Source organism: Chelonia mydas, chromosome 13, assembly GCF_015237465.2.
Source record: "Chelonia mydas isolate rCheMyd1 chromosome 13, rCheMyd1.pri.v2, whole genome shotgun sequence".
NCBI lineage: Eukaryota > Metazoa > Chordata > Testudines > Cheloniidae > Chelonia > Chelonia mydas.
Window position 1 is genome coordinate 20,494,737 of NC_051253.2, and position 17,651 is coordinate 20,512,387.

The 17,651-nt window shown below is 50.0% G+C and overlaps 1 protein-coding gene across 4 annotated transcripts in view; it reads right to left on the reverse strand.

The window, feature by feature from the left end:
• The window catches only part of SRC (SRC proto-oncogene, non-receptor tyrosine kinase), a 71,950-nt gene that overhangs the window by 40,115 nt on the left and 14,184 nt on the right, over window positions 1–17,651 (reverse strand). Inside the window, exon 1 of one of the 4 annotated variants that reach the window (XM_043526772.1) lies at window positions 3,214–3,413. The exons of the other annotated variants lie outside the window; for them this stretch is intronic. The gene's annotated coding sequence lies outside the window, so the exon portion shown is untranslated. Of the gene's footprint in view, window positions 1–3,213; window positions 3,414–17,651 lie in introns of those variants that run through there. 4 annotated transcript variants of the gene reach the window in all.

Sequence of the window (17,651 nt, forward strand, 5' to 3'; positions counted from 1 at the left end):
TGACTAATATTTGCTAGAAATAATTGCACAGCAGGATGCATGGATTTCAAGTTAGTGTCTCAACTCAGGATTGCAGTACATACAAATAAGATTCCCTTCCCACATCCATACTCCACTGCAGTTGACAGGTCTTCGGAGGCTACATCCCTTGGCTCTGTCTGATTCCGTTAGAGCCACAGCGAAGTTCTGGAAAGGGAAACTTCCTAGTTGCACTTTTTTTGGCTGATGCTTAGTATTTTATTTTTAAAGACAGTATTAGAGTTTCACTGTATTTAGCAAGATGGTTGACTAGTCTGAATCACATTACAAAAAACCCTCATGGCTTGAGCTGATCAGCGTGTCGGATCAGATGACGTGCCACCAGTGAATGAGGTGATATTAAAAAAATTCCACCAAGACACCGAAGAAAAAGCATCCATGGGAAAAGAGATGGATTACAGGTCTGGTCGGGAAGATAGGCAAGGTAGTAACAATTCAGGCACTGGACTAGCACTCTAAAGATTTGGAGTGAAGTCCTAGCCCCACTGAAGTCAGTTGGTCCAGGATTTCATCCTGGGTTCTATACCCATCTCTGCCACTGACCTGCTGTGTGACCTCTGGCAAGTTACTTCCCCTCAGTTTCATACCCTCCTACCCTGTGTCTCTTGTCTGGATTGGTAACTCTTTGGGGCAGGAGCTGCCCCGCACCAAGTCCATTCAGTGCCTCTAGGTGCTCCTGTGGTACACAATATTACTAAGGGTGGGAGGATGGCAAAGGAAGGAAAGAAGTTACAGGAGACAATATTGAAAACCCTAGACGAGCTGTACAACACCTCCCACCCCAGCACTGCTGAAGCCTCTATATGAGTACATAAGTATTGCCTACATTAGCTTTCCATGGTCTCTCTTTGTTTGACATCAGCCACAGTGGGAAGTGTTTGCGAAGTCTGTCTAGCATAGACCAGGTTAATCATGTTCTGGAAGCAGACACCCTTAGTGCCTCTAATTCCTGGGTCAGGTGGGCTCACTCCAGGGCAGATGGTAACACCTTTTCAGAATTTACCTCTTACTAGCATTGCACTGTCCACTCTTTACAGGTCAGGTTGGAGGTGTGGAAACAAATTTTTGCACCATCCTGTCTGGGGATTTCGAGAAATTATGGACTCTTCTTTAGGCTCAGAGGAAGCCAGTGTACAGAATATTGCTTCGTGTATCTATGGTGCCAAGTGACAAAAGCCCATCCCAAGATCTCAAAGCACTGGAAAGTTCCCCCTCCCCCTTTTTTTTTAAAAACAGAAGGGGAAACATAGGCAGTGAAATGACTTGCCCAAGGTCACACACTACATCAATGGCAGAGTTGGGTTCAGATCAGCACCCACGGCCCTTGAATTCCGGCCCAGCAGCTGTCCACCAGACCATGCCACAGATGTAAGTTGGTGTATGTTGAACTTGAAAGACCTCCATTCTAATTAGGGATGGTGGATAGGCAGAGCAATACTAACAAGTAATGCACGCACGTCCCTAGCACCTTCCACCCAAGGATCTTAAGCACTTCAAACTAGCGGATTAGTCACCACCACCAGGTTTAAGCACGATCCACATTTTACACAGAAATCTGCCGAGGCACAGACAGGTTAAGAGACTTGCCCAATATCCCAGTAAAGCAGTGATGGGGCCGGGATTAGAACAGGCAGTAGCCCAACTTGAGTCTTGTGCTCTAACCAGACAGACAACCATGCTACCGCCCTGCCTGGCATTAAGACATCAGAGCCTGCTCTGCCCATCTTTACTCTGCCAAACAGTGGCAGCTTGCAATCCCCTATTCAAGAGGCTTAAAATGGCCAGCTCCCATAGACACTGTTGGAGGGGCAGTAGGGAAGCGAGATACCAAGTAGCGAAGGAGTTCGTGATCCATGAGAATTGCCCTTTCCTTGGAGCTTTGTAGCATTTTCCAGCAGCCAAGAGGAACATTTCCCTAACGTCCAGTTCCAGGTTTTCACCACAGCTCTTCCCTCCATCCACTACCCTCCGCCCACCCCAAGCTGTGGCACTGATTAAGACCAAACAGGGGGGAGGGAGCTGGAGGGGGAAGCAATGGATAAGCTGAGACATGCAATTCCTGCCCTCAGGAGACAGACCAAGACAGATCTTAGCAAATGGCCTCCAACCCCCCCCAAAAGCAATTAAAAACAAGGCACTCAGCTGCGTAGTTCAGCTTGGTTCAGATCATGGTGCTTAGACAGCACTTCCTCCTGCCCTCCTCCTGGCTTCATCCATGGCAAATCTGGAAGGCTGTGGGGTTGTTAATTGAATGAGCCACAGGACGTGAAAAGAAAGCGTTGGCATATGGAGAGTAAAAATTAACTGTCCGGGAACGCCTCCAGACCTGGCCAGCGCTGCTTCCACTCCTTTGGATCGGCCAGCCCAGAGGCCCCGGAGCGGCTGGCGTTTCGGTTTGTGCTCTGCATCCCATCTGCAAGCCCATCACCGCATTTGTTCTAGAGAGATTCCGTACACGTGGCACGGAGCTTCCCGCCAAGGAGATGGACGCACCGAGCTAGCGCCTGTATTGTGCACTCCCCTCCGACAGGCTATGGGAGCAACGGTTATAGCCCCAGGAAGGAGAAATGGTGGAGAGGGTGAGAAAAAGAGCACTTTGAAGTGAAGGTCTCACTAGCAAATCCATGGCCATTAGCTAGGTGCATTGTGGTAGCACTTAGGAGCCTCAGTCATGGTCCAGGACCTGCACAAACATGAACAAGGCAGTCTCCACCCCAGAGAGCTTGCAAGAGACCCCAGGCGGATGCAGACACAGCGGAACCTAGAAGTTCTGGTGTGCAGCATGCTGATAACGGTCACCAGTGGGGTCAAAGCTTCCTGCTCCAAAGCAGTGCCCCTGCCGCCTGAACCTAGGGGAATCTCCACTAGCTGGTAACAGAATGGGGCCTATGGCACAGTCAAGAGGGCAGCAGTCTGCACTCACACACTACAGCATGTATTCATCATGGGGCGAGAAGCTGGCTAGGTGCCTACGGGTCTCATCTGGTGCCTCCTACAGAGCCCACAGGGAAGAGAGAATTTCCCGCACAAGTTGAGAGCCACCCCACGGTGGGGCAATGAAAGGGAGAGTCTCCCAGCAGTTTATACTGACCCAGGATCTCCTGCCCTGAATTTCCCCTGGAGCTGCTACCCCAGGAGTTGAAAAGGGGCAAGAGAATGACCCCAGTGACTTACATCTCCCTTGGCAGAGTGACACTTCACCAGCTGCAGCCCGAGGAAATCCAGCTGCATTGAAGCCAGCCTGTCTCCTTGAGAAAGACTCGCCCTCCCACCACCGCTCCCAAGTAGAGAGGCTCCTTGTACCCAAATATCTCAAGGCCAGAGTGCTATCAGTGTGGCTTTTACAGCTTTCCAGACTGGTGGTGGAGGGGAAACCGTCTCCTTTCCAGAAGGGCTAAGGAGGAGAGAGAGAGACAGACCATGTTACCAGACCAAGATCTGGAGATACCACATTCTTGTTTCTGTTACAGGAAAGCAGAGGCCTTGGGAAATAGTGTCATCAAAGCAAAAGTCCCAAAGCACTAGGAATGGTGGGGATCAGGCCCCATAAAGGATGGGATCATGCTCCTCCCTTTGGGGTACCGTACCTAGAGCAGCGTGCTAAGAGGCCAGGGGCGTGAATCCTAGCACTAGTATGCGGATCCTATGCATAACATGAAAATCCTCTCTCCTCATTACTGGCAAGTGCAACCCGTGCCTTCAGCCTGTGCAGAACAGAAGCTTTCTGCTAACCAATAGTCCATGTTTCTAGCCCCCCAAGGGTTGCCAGGGACACTTTATATATGGGAGCCAAGTGTGAACGAAGGTAGCATTGCCTTCCTGAATCAGCAGATAAGCAGCTCTAGTGCCTCTGCTGCAGCCTGGGAAAGCTCGGAGCGGCAGCAGAGTGAAACCTTACCAATGTCTTGCTGTTGTCATGGCTGCTATTCAGAAGAACCCTGTAGGCAAAGGGTCAGTTCCACTTGAAACTAAACACCCAGCAGTAGCTAAAGCAGGCACTGGAGAGGACCTCTAAAATGCCACGGCTTTAGCAAAGACACTGCCTATTACAGCAGCCGGGGAGTGCGAAATAGAGATGGAGAAACCCTCTGCCCTCCCCAGTGCTGAGGAGATCAGGGAATGAGACCACCCTCAACCTTTCCAGTTGTTGGGAGACAGTGGGCAGAGAGGAAGTTTTTAAGTTAGCACACACTTGCTAGCCCCAAAGAGGATGGAGCCCCCAGTCAGGGTCCAGGGCCAGCACCCTGGTGAGAACTGCAGCATCTCCAGAAGTGAAAGTAAGCCGGTATGCCCCGGTACAGCGTACCAGTAAGAGCCGGTGCGCCGTACCGGGACTGTCTTTCCCAGAGGGCAATTTAAAGCCCTGGGGTAGCAGCGGCGGCGGCGCTGTGGCGGAGATTTAAAGGGCCCCAGAGCTCCAGCCCCCACTACCCTCCCCCACCGGGTCCCTTTAAATCCCCACCTTAGGCCTGCTTCCCGAGCCCTGGGGTAGCAGTGGCAGGGATTTAAATGGCCCTGGAGCTCCAGCCCCCGCTCCCGCCCCAGCCCTTTAAACCCCCGCCGCCACTACCCCAGGACTCGGGGAGCAGGGCTCAGGCAGGGATTTAAAGGGCTCAGGGCTCCAGCAGCTGCTACCACAGCAGAGCCCCAGGCCCTTTAAAGCTGTGCCAGAGCCCAGAGCCCCGGGGTAGCGGTGGCAGCCAGGAGCCCCCAGGGCTTCTCAGTGATTTAAAGGGCCTGGGGCGCCACTGCGGTAGCGGCAGCCTGAGCCCTTTAAATCGCACCCTGAGCCCCGGGGCTCCCAGCCGCCTCTGCAGCTGGTAGCTCGGGGGTGATTTAAAGGGCCCCGGGCTCCCAGCCACCACTACCACAGCTAGAGCCCTGGCCCTTTAAATCAAGATTTAAGGGGCCTGGGGATTTAAGGCCACGCCTCTTCCAGTTGAGGCCTCTTCTTGTTGAGGCCACGCCCCCTGCTCAGGACTCCAGCATACCGGTAAGTCCTCTAACTTACTTTCACCCCTGAGCATCTCCCTCTTGCCCACAGCTTTTTTGTGAGGGGATGGAGAGAAAAGAGAGACTTCTCACAAGGGCAGCGATTGCCTCTGGATAGAGCTGGCTGGGAATTTGACAAACTCCTCTTCACTGAAAAGTGTCAATTCTTCCACACTGAAATTGACCCTGTTTCACAAACAAACCATCAGGTGACTTGGAAACTTTTTGGAAAGGAAAACGTCAGAATGGGAGGCTTTGACAGACAGCTTGGTTTTCTAGTCAATGACTCTTCATTTTGAAACTTCAGTAAATAAGACTAAAAAATAAAAGCAGAGATGTTTTTATTGATCCAAATTAAAAGCTTATTTTTGGATTTTCAGTGTGAGGTTGAGAGTTTTTGTCTAAAATTTGAATGGTTTCAGATATCTCAAGATGTTCTCAGGATGGGAAAATAATTTCTAGCCCAGCTCTACCCCTGTACAGTAGGCTCTGGCTAATAGGAGTAGCTTCAGCTCTTTGGTTAACTGATGTCTGGGAAGTTTTGAGCACTGATCAGATGGCTGTAATGCTAAAGTCACATGCTGTAATACTAAAATCTCCACATCCCTGGGATGGGAGATGCGGAAAGAGAACAGTGTGCATGACTACTAGCTAGGCCCTGTTCAGAGCCTAATTCTGAAGGCAAGTACAGACAGTCAAACTGAGACAGGCTTTCTCCTTCAATGGTTTGCAATACCAGAGGTTAATAAATGCACCTGCCTCATGCCAGATTAAGAAGGGAGTTTTTAGGCTGGCAAGAGGGACAGAAGGGACTATGGCTATGTCACACTACAAGCGCTATGTAGACATTTCCTACACCGCAGAAGGAGGTTTTTACTGTCACTGTAAGTAATCCAGCTCCCTCAGTGGCCATGGCTAGATGAGTGGAAGAATTCTTCCACTGATCTAGCCACATCTATGCTGGGGTCCCGGGGCAGCATAGCTCTGGCTCTCTGGGGTGTGAATTTCCCCACCCCAAGGAACGACATAGCTAGGTTGATCTAAATTTTAAGTGTAATCCAGGTCTCCATGGAAGAGCGAGTGAAAGTACAAGTCTTACACATCAGAGTCTGAGGCAACAGATTGGGGGCAGGGCGGCGGGGCGGGGGGGGGAAAAATGGTATTTCTCACCCACACTCTCAGCGTGCAGGAACTATGCAAGAGAGAGTTCCAAATGTTGCTTGGCTGATCTCTTCTGTTCCATCCCTAAATCTTGAACTTTTGCCTGTTTGGGTCTCAGTCTTCACAGAAGAGGCCAGAAGAGAGAATTGCCTGGAGCAACTCTAGCCTGTCAAAGTGGACAGTGTGTAATTAAAGGGCAGGATTTCCGATTACAGGTTGGCATGGTGCCAATCCCCCCAGTGTAGCTCTTGCAACATCCAAGGCAGTGGCTCCAAGGCAACAGACATTTTTAGGTCTTCTGGTCTTGCAGGCCATTTGTTAGGGGGAAGTGTTGCAACTGGAAACTTGCTCTCCTGTTCCAGGATGCAGTTGGGGTTAACAGCTTTCAGCGTCAGTCCCTAACATTTCAGGGTCTCTCACCTGCCATGAAGACATCCGAGTGCTTGGAGTCAAAGACATTGGATGGTTCTCAACCAAATGCTTGTATCTAAGCTGCTGCCAAGACCTTTGGGCAAGTTTAGATCCACACTTTGCAGCCCATAACCAGGGGAAGGGCCATCACAGTAAGAGACAAAACCACATGATAGGTCAAAGGGTTCTCATGCCAGAGTCATCTGTAGAGTGGGTTGTTCCCAACCTCTCGCGCATCATCATGATGGCTAGCTCAGTCCAACAGGAAGGATAGGCCAATAGTTAATTTGCTGCCTGGGTCTTGGGAGACCTGGTTCAATTACCTGCTCCACCACAGACTTCCTATGTAGCCTTGGACAAGTCATTTAGTCTCGGTGCCTCAGTTTCCCAAAATGGGGGGGGACTAGCACTGCCCTGCCTCCCGGGGGTATTGTGGGGATAACCGCATTATAGATTGCGAGGCCCTCAGGTACTTTGGTGATAGAGGCCACGCAAGTACCATAGATAGAAGATCACATTGCCTCACTAGGCACACGGGGCTGATGAGACTCCACTCTGACCTTGTCAGCTGACTGGCAGGGATGCAAATCTGTGCCAAGAAACATTACAAACCACGTCATGATGTTCACAGCATGGCCAACCCCAGGCATTCAAAAAATTCATGAGTCAGGCCCCAAAATACCACAAGGTGTTTAGAGGAAAAATTGCTTCTTTCTCTTTGCACACTACAGGCTTAGACCCGAAGGCACTCAGGGCACATACCAGCTTTTCTCCAAAACCATAACGGGCTAGAAACTTTATTTTTCAAATGCAAAGTGATTCGGGGAGACTCTGCTGACTCCAGGAGCTAGGGCTTAAAGAACACACCAAACATTACAAGGCTCACAAAGCCGCAAGGGTGGGCAACAGGGAGTTAAACAGCCAGCTTCCTTATGAACCCCACCATTCCCTGTGCTGCTGCCTGGAGCTAGAGCTCTGCTTTCGGTAATGTTCAGCAGTTACCCAGCGAAGATGCGAGTGAAGGAACCCCATTCATTACTCATTCCTGGCAATGCAGCTTTCCTCCCCCATCCCTCTTAATCCAGCTAAAATTTCTCCAAGATAAAACAAATAGACAGGGTGGGGGAATATGGTAAATTACGCTCCTGGAGCTGTCTCACCTCCCACAAGACCCAAACTAGTGTATTAAAGACCCAGCCCCACCCACCAGTCCTGTCAGCTCCTGTTAAATTTAAAACCATCTTAATGAAAGCTACATAGCCAAACCTAGCAGGGGCCAATGGGTCATGGAATGGAAAGGGATAATTAAAATTAAACAAGCAAATTCACTCCATCCCCTTCCCCACGGAGGGAGAAAGAGGGGCATTCAGAAATGGGAAGGAATTAAATGCCTTAAAAAAATAAGACTGAAGATTGAATCAAGAGTTTTGTATGCTTTATCTGACTAAGCAAACCGTGAGTACAAACACACACAAATCTGCATAATCAGGCAGCAACAGATTGGAATCTTCCTCTATTGCATGAGCAGGTGTCGTCTTTGTAGGTTCTGGGCCAATCCTGGCAATTATTTTGGCTTGTCAAGTAAGTTATGAAACTACTTGCCTGGGCAGGCAGGGTTCCATGTAAGTTATCTGTAAACACCCAGCACTGACTGCAGTTGGCAGAGGCCCAAGTGAAAACAAGAGGCAGGGAAACATGCACTATCCTAGTCTGGAGGAGGGCTCCTTTCCCAGCAGGAATTTGTGGAATGAGAGTCCCAAAGCATGGGCCAGGTGCGTAAGACTCAGAGGGAGAGGAAAGGGCTTTGAGGGGCTCATAGGAATTTTATTGTATGCAATATTGCCAAGCCCATACAAGCAAAGATTATTAGCTCAGACCCTAAAGGTCATGACATTTAAAAAACCTGGGGGTTGCTTTCTGCTTTTTGAGCCCTTAGGGGTTAGAATCCTAGTAGGGACGGCAAGGGGCATCTAGTCTAACCCCCTGCCAAGTTGCAGGATTTGTTGTGTCTAAACCATTCAAGACAGATGGCTATTCAGCCTCTTTTTGAAAATCTCCAGTGAAGGAGCTTCCATAACTTCCCTAGGCAGTTTGTTCCAGGGTTATGTTTTGAGCTTTACTCCACAACCGTGCAGGCTAGAATTTTTAGGGGTTTGGGGGGAAGAGGCAGGAATACAAGATTCTCATATCCCAGGACTCCAGGAGCTGGGTGTTTTTTGTTGGTTTGTTTGTTTGTGTTTAAGAGCTGTACAAGCCCCAGCCACCCAGAGAAGGGCTGTGCACACCTGGGAAGCAAGGATAAAGGGGACAGCTGGAGCCCCGCCATCGCATTCCCTCCCCGCCCCCCCAAAAAAACTAGTCGGGGGAGAGGGGAAGAAATATCTTCAGCCTCTCACTCGAGGTAGGGGGCAGCATCACTCCCTGTCACAGTGGCAGGGCAGCTGACGCAGGCCCGGGTTACAGTGACAGCCGTCTGTCAGTGCCTCTGTTTCTCTCCCCCCTGGCTCCCAGCCCTGGGAAGGGATCTGGCAGCTGCAGATACAGGGGAGGGACCAATCGGCTCTCTTGCTGAGCCACAACGTCTGCTTGCAAAAATCCCAGACGTAGCCTCTTATTTGAAAAAGCCACCCAGCCAGAGGATCAAAAAAGAGACAATGTCCAGGAAAACCCGTATGTCCAGTAACCCTACTCAAGCCCTTTATGTCTGAAAAAAATCAAGCCCCTTTACAAGGAACCTGAAGTTGGGCCCCCAAAGTCATTTTTGAAAATTTAGGCCAGGGGTTATAAACCCCACAAGTGCCAAGGAGGGTCACGTAACCAGGGAAGCTGCTGTACTGTGCACAGCTGTTTGGAGAGCTCACAACTACTACACTCGGAGCAGAACGCTCGGCGAGAGAACTTGTCAGGATTGGCGAACACCGAGTACACACCCTGGCACACCAGTGCCTTTCTCCTATGTTAAACACAGCATTACGTGCCATCTTGATGTTTGAGACATAATCTTGAGTGACGAGTGACTGATTCCCACCTCAGACACCTGACTCACCAGCTTTTTAAAAACAGGCCTTGCCCAGACTTGCTGATTCCTCCTTGTACTTCATGCTGCAATCAGCAACAGGGGTAAAAAAAAAAGATAGTGGGTAAATACAATTGACCCCAAAACTCTGGGGCAGAGGGGAACCACCCCCTACCCCCAGATTATTCCCAGTGGTGGAGAAAGCCAGACGGACATTAATGCTACCCCAGCTCAGTCAACACACCTTTGTAACAGGCCCATCCCCATCCCTGGGCAGAGCTAGCCAGTCTCACTACACTGGAGATCCAGTTACATTAGGAAAATTATGTGTTGCGGACAATGGTTGTCAGCCACCGACACCCTGCTTACCCATCCCCTCAGGCGGGTGCTGAAAGCAGCCTCTAAATTGCTACTGTAGACATAATCAATCCGTTCTCAGAGAGCATTCACCGCCGCCACCACACAAAGTCCATTGAAGAGTGCACAGAGATCGAGCCCATCCACGCTAGCCCCCGCAAGGAGAGCCTTTGCTAATGAACAGTCAACACCAAGCTACTTTTCTAGCACAGGCAGGGCATGAAGCCACTGGGGTTGGCTTGAGGCAGAGAACCACTGTGCACTAAGGAAGCCTTCCCTTTCATGTTGGTCTTACTCAGGGATTTGAATTCAGATCTGTAGAAGCAGGAGGCTAGTGTATCAGCCTTGTTTATCCAGTCCCACCCAAGGAGAGAGACCGATATTCCGCAGTCCTGTATAGTCACCACACAGACCATGGTTCTTCCCTCTGACCCGCAGCGACCGTTTGCCTCCTTTGTCTTTTGGTAGGCTTGCCCGAGCTCCTTAACTTTCACGCAGCACTGCTGTGTCTCCCTGCTATAGCCTCTGTCCAACACGCCCCGAGAGATTTTGGCAAATATATTTGCATTTCTTCTTTTCGATCAGAGTTTTGCCTGCATGGATTCTTCTCCCCATACAGCGATCAGATCCAGTGTCTCCCTTGAGCTCCAGCATGGACCGAGTTTGATATTCTGGGACTGCATGGTCACCTATGCTGCTGAGTTCGCCATGCTGACCAAACAGGAAATGAAATTCAAAAGTTCCCGGGGCTTTTCCTGTGCACCTGGCTAGTGCATTGGAGTCAAAAGTGCTGTCCAGAGTGGTCACAATGGAGGACTCTGGGATAGCTCCCGGAGGCCAATACCATCGATCTGCGTCCGCACTACCCCCAATTCGACCCAGCAAGGTCGATTTTAGGCGCTACTCCCCTCGTCAGGGAGATGTACAGAAGTCGATTTTAAGAGCCCTTTAGGTCGACGGAACGGGGTTGGTTGTGTGGATGGGGTCATTTTAAAATGACCTAACGCAGCTAAATTTGACCTAACCCCATAGTGTAGACCAGGCCTCAGTCAATACCACCCACACCTTTAGAAGCAGCCCTCTTGCCACTGTGAAGTGCATACATGCAGATTAGAGACCACAGGAGATTCCATGACAGCTAGAAAACAAGCCTTCCTGGAATTGCTTCCAACATACCCAAGTACCTCCAACCCTCACTTAGAGCAGTCACGGAGTCTCTCCCCCTCCTCATAAGAGCCACCATACTGGTCGGACCAGCGGTCCTTCTAGCTCAGTATCCTGCCTTCTGACAAAGGCTCATGCCAGATGTTTCAGAGGGAATGAACAGAACAGGGCAATTGAGTGACCCATCCCATCATCCAGTCCCAGTTTTGACAGTCAGAGGCTAGAGACGCTCAGACTGTGGGATTGAATCCCTGAGCATCTTGGCTAGTAGCCATTGATGGACCTATCCTCCGTGAACTTATCTAATTCTCTTTTGAGCCCCTTGGCCTTCATAACACCCCATGGCAATGAGTTCCACAGTTTGACTGTGTGTTGCAGGGAGAAGTACTTCCTTATGTTTGTTTTAAGCCTGCTGCCTATTAATTTCACCAGGTGACCCCTGGTTCTTGTGTTATGTGAAGGGGTAAATAACACTTCCCTATTCACTTTCTCTGCACCAGTCATGGTTTTATAGACCTCTATCATATTTCCCCCACCACCCCAACCCCCTTAGTTATCACTTTTCCAAGCTGAACAGTCTCTGTCTTTTTAATCTCTCCTCACAGGGAAGCTGTCCCATACCAGTAAGTCATTTGTTGCCCTTCTCTGTACCTTTAATAATTCCAATATATCTTTCTGAGATGGGGCAACCAGAAACACATGCAATATTCATGATATGGGTATACCATGGATTTACACAGTGGCATTATGATATTTTGTGTCTTATTAGCTATCCCTTTCCCAATGGTTCCTAACATCGTTAGCTTGTTTGACTGCCACTGTACGTTGTGGATAGTTCTCTGAAAATATCCACTCAATGACTCCAAGATCTCTTTATTGAGCGGTAACAGTTAAATTAGACGCCATTAGTTTGTATGTATAGTTGGAATTATGTTTTCCCAATGTGTATTACTTTGCACTTATCAACATTGAATTTCATCTGCCGTTTTGTCGCCCAGTCTCCCACTTTAGTGAGATCCCTTTGTAACTCTTCATAGTCAGCTTTGGACATGGCTATCTTGAATAACTTTGCCACCTCACGGTTCATAAATGATCTGGAAAAGAGGTGAATATGGTGAACAGCACTGGTCCCAGTACAGATCCTTTGGGGACTCTGCTATTTACCTCTCCATTGTGAAAACTGACCATTTAGTCCTGCCCTTTGTTTCCGGTCTTTAACGGGATGGTGATTGGTGAGAGGACTTCCCCTCTTATCCCATGACTGCTTAGTTTGCTTAAGAGCCTTTGGTGAGGAACCTTGTAAGGCTTTCTGAAAGTTCAGGTATGCTATATCCACTGGATCACCCTTGTCCACATGCTTGATGATTCCCTGAAAGAATTCTAATAGATTGGTGACGCACAATTTCCCTTTACAAAAGCCATGTTGACTCTTCCGACACATCATGTTCATCTGTGTGTCTGATAAATCTGTTTTTCACTGTAGTTTCAGTCAATTTGTTTAGCACTGAAGTTAGGCTTACCAGCTTGTAACTGCCAGGATCGCCTCTGGAGCCTTTAAAAAAAAAAAAAAAACAAAAAAAACCCCACAATATTACATTAGCTATCCTCCAATCATCTGGTACAGAGACTGATTTAAGTGATAGGTTACAGTAGTTGTGCAATTTCGTATGTGAAATTGGGTGAATCCCACCTAGTCCTGGTGACTTATTACTGTTGAATTTCTCTCCTTTCAACAGAGTTCAGAGAGACGGATGGAACACTGGTGCTAAAGAGCAATGAATAGTGGAAGCTGGGCACTTGTGCCACTCAATGGCTCTTTGTGTGCGCTCAACAAGGGGCTTGAAGAGGGAAGATTTGATGCAATGGTTTTTGAAGGGGGAAGAGAGGCCCCTAGGGTCTCTATGAGCCAAGGTGCCAAGACTGAGCCCCTCATACTCTGTAGAGGATTGAGTCAGTGATCACTAAAGGGAATCCAAGGAGCTGGCTGTTGCCTAGACAGAGCTGCCTCCTTGCTCCCGGGTTTGCAGGGAAAGAAGCCATGAACTCTGCCCGATTTCAGTTCTACCAGGTCAGGCAACACTAACGCATTTTCCCAGCAAACAGCCAGGCTACACTGAAACGGCCCCCTGGGTGTTTCCCAGAGACTGTGTTTCCCTCCAGGGGGCTGTGTGCTGGCAAAGCAGTCTATGTGTAACACTGATAGACCCCGGTTGTCGGCGGGTGGGATCGAACCTAGGACCTCTGGAGCTATATGCATGAGCCTCTATTACATGAGCTAAAAGCCATACGGCCCTTAGGTAAGGCTGTAGAGCAGACTCACTCTCTCTAAGTGGTCTCATGGGCCAGAACACCACACCCAGCATGTGTGTGGGTTACATATGCGAAGTGCACGCAGCCGTGCAAGTTCTTTGCAGACACCAGCTAATCTAACCCACACAACACCCACATATGTGAGCCAGACACAACTAGATGCCACCTAGGTGAGGAAGATTAAGAGTAGGTGACGAGGTCTGCAATAGAAGGAGGAGAGAGAAGAGGCTTTGCAGGGTGAGACAGTTACTAGGCATGGATTTTTGGAGGGTAGGGAAGGCGGGGAGGGGGAATTTCCCCCATCATCAAGCCAAGCAGTCTTTGGGCTTGAACCAGGAAGGCTGTAAAGTCACAAGCTTTGCTCAGAGTTCCAGGTCTCGACACACAACTGAACAATTTCAGCACAAAGCCAGGTGAAACTCAGCCACTTTGGCCAAGCCAGGAGTCGTTTCAGGGTCTGAAGTGAAATCTGCCAGCCTGCCCAGTGATCCACAAGGATCTGAGTTTCACCTGCCTCACGACATTTTAAAGCAGACCCAGTTTCCTGCATTTCACTATGAAAACATTTTGCAGGGCTCTCTGCAAAGCCCAGCTGCCTAGGAACAGCTGACGGGCCAGCAAAGCTATCTTTAAAGAGCATCATCTCAGGAGACAGGCTTTAATAGCCAGGAGCGGGAAGCTATAAAGCTGTCTAAGAGCAGCTCTGGAATGCCAGGAACAGAAGCGGCCCATTCAGACCACCAGAGAGCACAGACGCCAGATGAAAAGCAGTGGGCCCTGCACTCAGGATCCTCTAATATGTAGCTATGTTTAGAAAAACCTCCATTTTGTTCTTGTTTCTCTTCTAGCCATTTCCTTTCCCCAGTTTTTGCCTTCCTAATAATGAGCTCCCATTCCCCATGTCTTCACTCCTCCAGGGCCTACCCAGCTCCTGTCACACCTCAAGCAGATGGTGCATGCCAGTAATGCCAAGGGTGCCACAAGCTTTCCAGGAAGAACAAGAGTGTGACTGGAAAACACACACAAACCTAGAGGAAAAGCAGGAAATGTGACCTGGGACCTTTAGCCCCAATGACATGTTGGCTACTGCAGGTCATTAGTCTAGTGCCTGAGGGGAGGGTTGAGGGCAGATGGCTTTAGAGCCTTTGTAATTGAGATTTGCATACCCAGTTGGTGGTGATTTGGACAGAGGAGGTGTCTCACCTCTGCTCCAAGTTCCAACCCTGTCACATTAGGTGAAAGAGCTAGAGAAGCATCAGTGGGCTCGAAACAGTCTCTGATCTGGCTAGGCAAGGATTCCCCCAGTGCAAGAGCTGCAGTGGACAGCCTTCCAAGGATGTCCTTGCAAGCCTTGGCCTCGGGAACTGCAGCACTGTTGAGATTCTGAGCAGCTGAGTCCTTAGGGCAGTCCAGGAGTAGTCCACACCGCACACAGGACACCCCTCTTTCTCAGATACCAATGGGCACTCTTGTTGGCAGGGTTAGAGGCCACAGGTAGGCTAGGTTCTGGATTTGGGGCTTTCCTCTCCCCTAGGCAGTCCTTATAGGGCAGGGCTAAGGTGCACAGATGGGTTGTGTCTGGGGAGGGAGCCCTCCCAGCACCTGTTCAAAGAGAAAACCACAGATCTCAGGACTCAGATTTTGGCACTCTGTTCCCTTTAGAAAAGTGGTTCTCAAGCTTATTTGATCGGGCTCCCCTGTGTCTGCAGTCATTTAGCCCCTCCCCCCAAAGTACATATACCCCCACCCAGCTCTGAAGGCAGTGCCATGCCAGCGCCCCGTTGCCACCCTTACTTCTGCGCTGCTGCTGCCACCCTGGGGCAGATACCCGAAGCCCCTCCACCTCCCGGTGAGGGACGGTGGGGCTCTGGCTGTCCCATTTATCCTGGCCTCCCAGGTGTGCAAAGTCCTTCTGTATAAACCCCGGACACCCAGAGCTCCTAAAAAAAAACAAACAAACCCATGCATACACCTTATGCCTCCCTGGATACATTCGAGTGCCTCCCTTGAGAGGCCCACCCCATAGTCTGAGAACAGCTGTTTTAGAAGAAGGAATCTCCTGGTCACCATTCACACCAGACAGAGCATACTTCCTTGATGAGGCGCCCCATCTCCCTCTCCCCAGAGCGGAGAAGTGGCAAAGATAGCAGACCCAGGTTTTGGCACTTTCCACCAGCAGGCCCATCAGCTTTTCCAGCCCTTGTGTAAACATGCCCATCAGCAGGCTCTGGAACCACGCCCAGGGCACCTTTAGAAAGTCTGTCCACTCAAGGTCAAGAGAGGAAAGAAGAACATCAGTGCAAGCTTTGAGTTGAATACTGGTCCTCATGGCACATGGGGAAACTGCTGAAGCCCCAATGAGTTGTGACTGTATTTTACATGCTTGAGTGAGGTCACAGACATTCATCTGAAGTGGTGAGAGGGCTGGGGAGCAAATCCAGATGCAAGTTCCAAGCAAAGTGAGTTCAGTCATCTCAGCCCAGCCCACAGCAGACACCCCCTACCCCCCCATACTTCACCAGCCAAAATGGGGTTATGCAAGATCCAGGGACCTTTCCTTCCTGCCACTTCCCCAGTCCTTCAGGTCAGGGGGCCGCCTGCAAGCAAGACAGCACAGGGAAGTGTGCACTGCAGCTCAGTCAGCTGCACCACCAGGCCTGGGGATTTCAAAATAAAACAGAAGCACTTTCAGTTTCTGGCCATGGAAGTCCCTTCTCTGCCAGCGGCACTAGTATGCCAAGCAAGAATCTCACACGTGTGTGAAAAGCCAAGAGAATAACTCCATTCAATGCAACCCACATCATTTTTGCTGGTGTCCACTGATGATGATTAGCATAACAATCATCTCACTGCACTCTAGTGCTCCCCCCATCTGTATCCAGGTGCTGTCTCGTCTTAGGCGCAGGCTGTCAGCTCTCTGGGGGCAGAAACGGTCTTTTTGTTCTGTGCTAGGTACTGTACAGACACAAGGGGGTTCCGATCCCCAGTTAGTGCCTCTTGGTGGTACTGTAACAATATTCCCTCCCTAGGAAGGGTGTTCAATTGCAGAGATCTCTTCTGCCCCCTTGCTCCTCCCAGGGAGCTGTGTGAACTGCGAAGCCCGAGAGCTTATAGCAGCCAGCCACACATTGAAATCAAACCCTGAATCACCTTGATCCGACACACGAGTGTAACTCTCTGGCGCTGGTAAAAAGTGACCTCATTTACTCCGTGCAGGCAGACCAGCTTCTCTCTAATTCACCAGTTCAAGCCTTCTTATCCCTCCCCTTTCATTTTAATGAAGCTTTTGTTGAGTGGAATGCATTCAGAGGGCAGGAAAGAGCTCCTTGAAGGCTGCACTTGATATTTTGAGGCCCTCATAGACAAGCTCTGTGGAGGAATCCTGCTGTGAGCAATCTGGAGCATCTCCTCCCGCTGAAGGGCCGGACAATAGGGCTTTCTTTCCCCTTGTTTACTGCAGAAGATTAAAAGAAAAGGGGGGGAGGGACCCACTCTGTCCTTCCCCTCCTCCCAGCATGCGGGCTTTGATCTCTGAGCTGGAATACAGAATTGAAAGGCAGGCCATAACGCTATTAAGGTGCACAGCTCAGCTAAACCCAGATTTCACTCATGCCACCTTAGAGATCCCCTCTCCCCCATTAATGGTAGCCATCATTGCTGCTTTCTTGGCAAGGGTTCCCATAACTCCTCCTCCACCCCCTAAGGGAACCCCCATCCAGCAGGCTTGGCACAGCCTCATTTACACTCACTCTCAGGAAGGCAGAGAGACTAGAGCACAAGCCCGTTCGCCTGGCCTGGCAAGCCAACCAAAAGCAGCATGGTGAGCTCACCCCATGCAGTTGCGCCCCAGGAAAATTCTGACCAGCTCACTTCCAGCAAGTCAGAGTCATTAAGAGATGGAAGAGCCCTAATGGAGCAAGCTAGCCCCTTCCTTGAAGAGGGCGTCTCCACTAGCAAGTTGATGCTTAGCCAGCTGAAATAAATAAGTCCCATGTACTTCTAGCATGCTGCATGTTTAAAGCCCTTCGCAAACAAACTGTCTTCACAGCCCTCCTGTGAGGCAGGTGAATACGGCACCATCCTCCTTTCACAGATGGGGGAAGAGGTTCGTGGCCTGGCTTAGGACCGGGCTGAGCACCTGCAGAGACTCACCATGGACCATACTGAGCCAACAGCAGCGTTGGAACAAGAAGCCCGACTC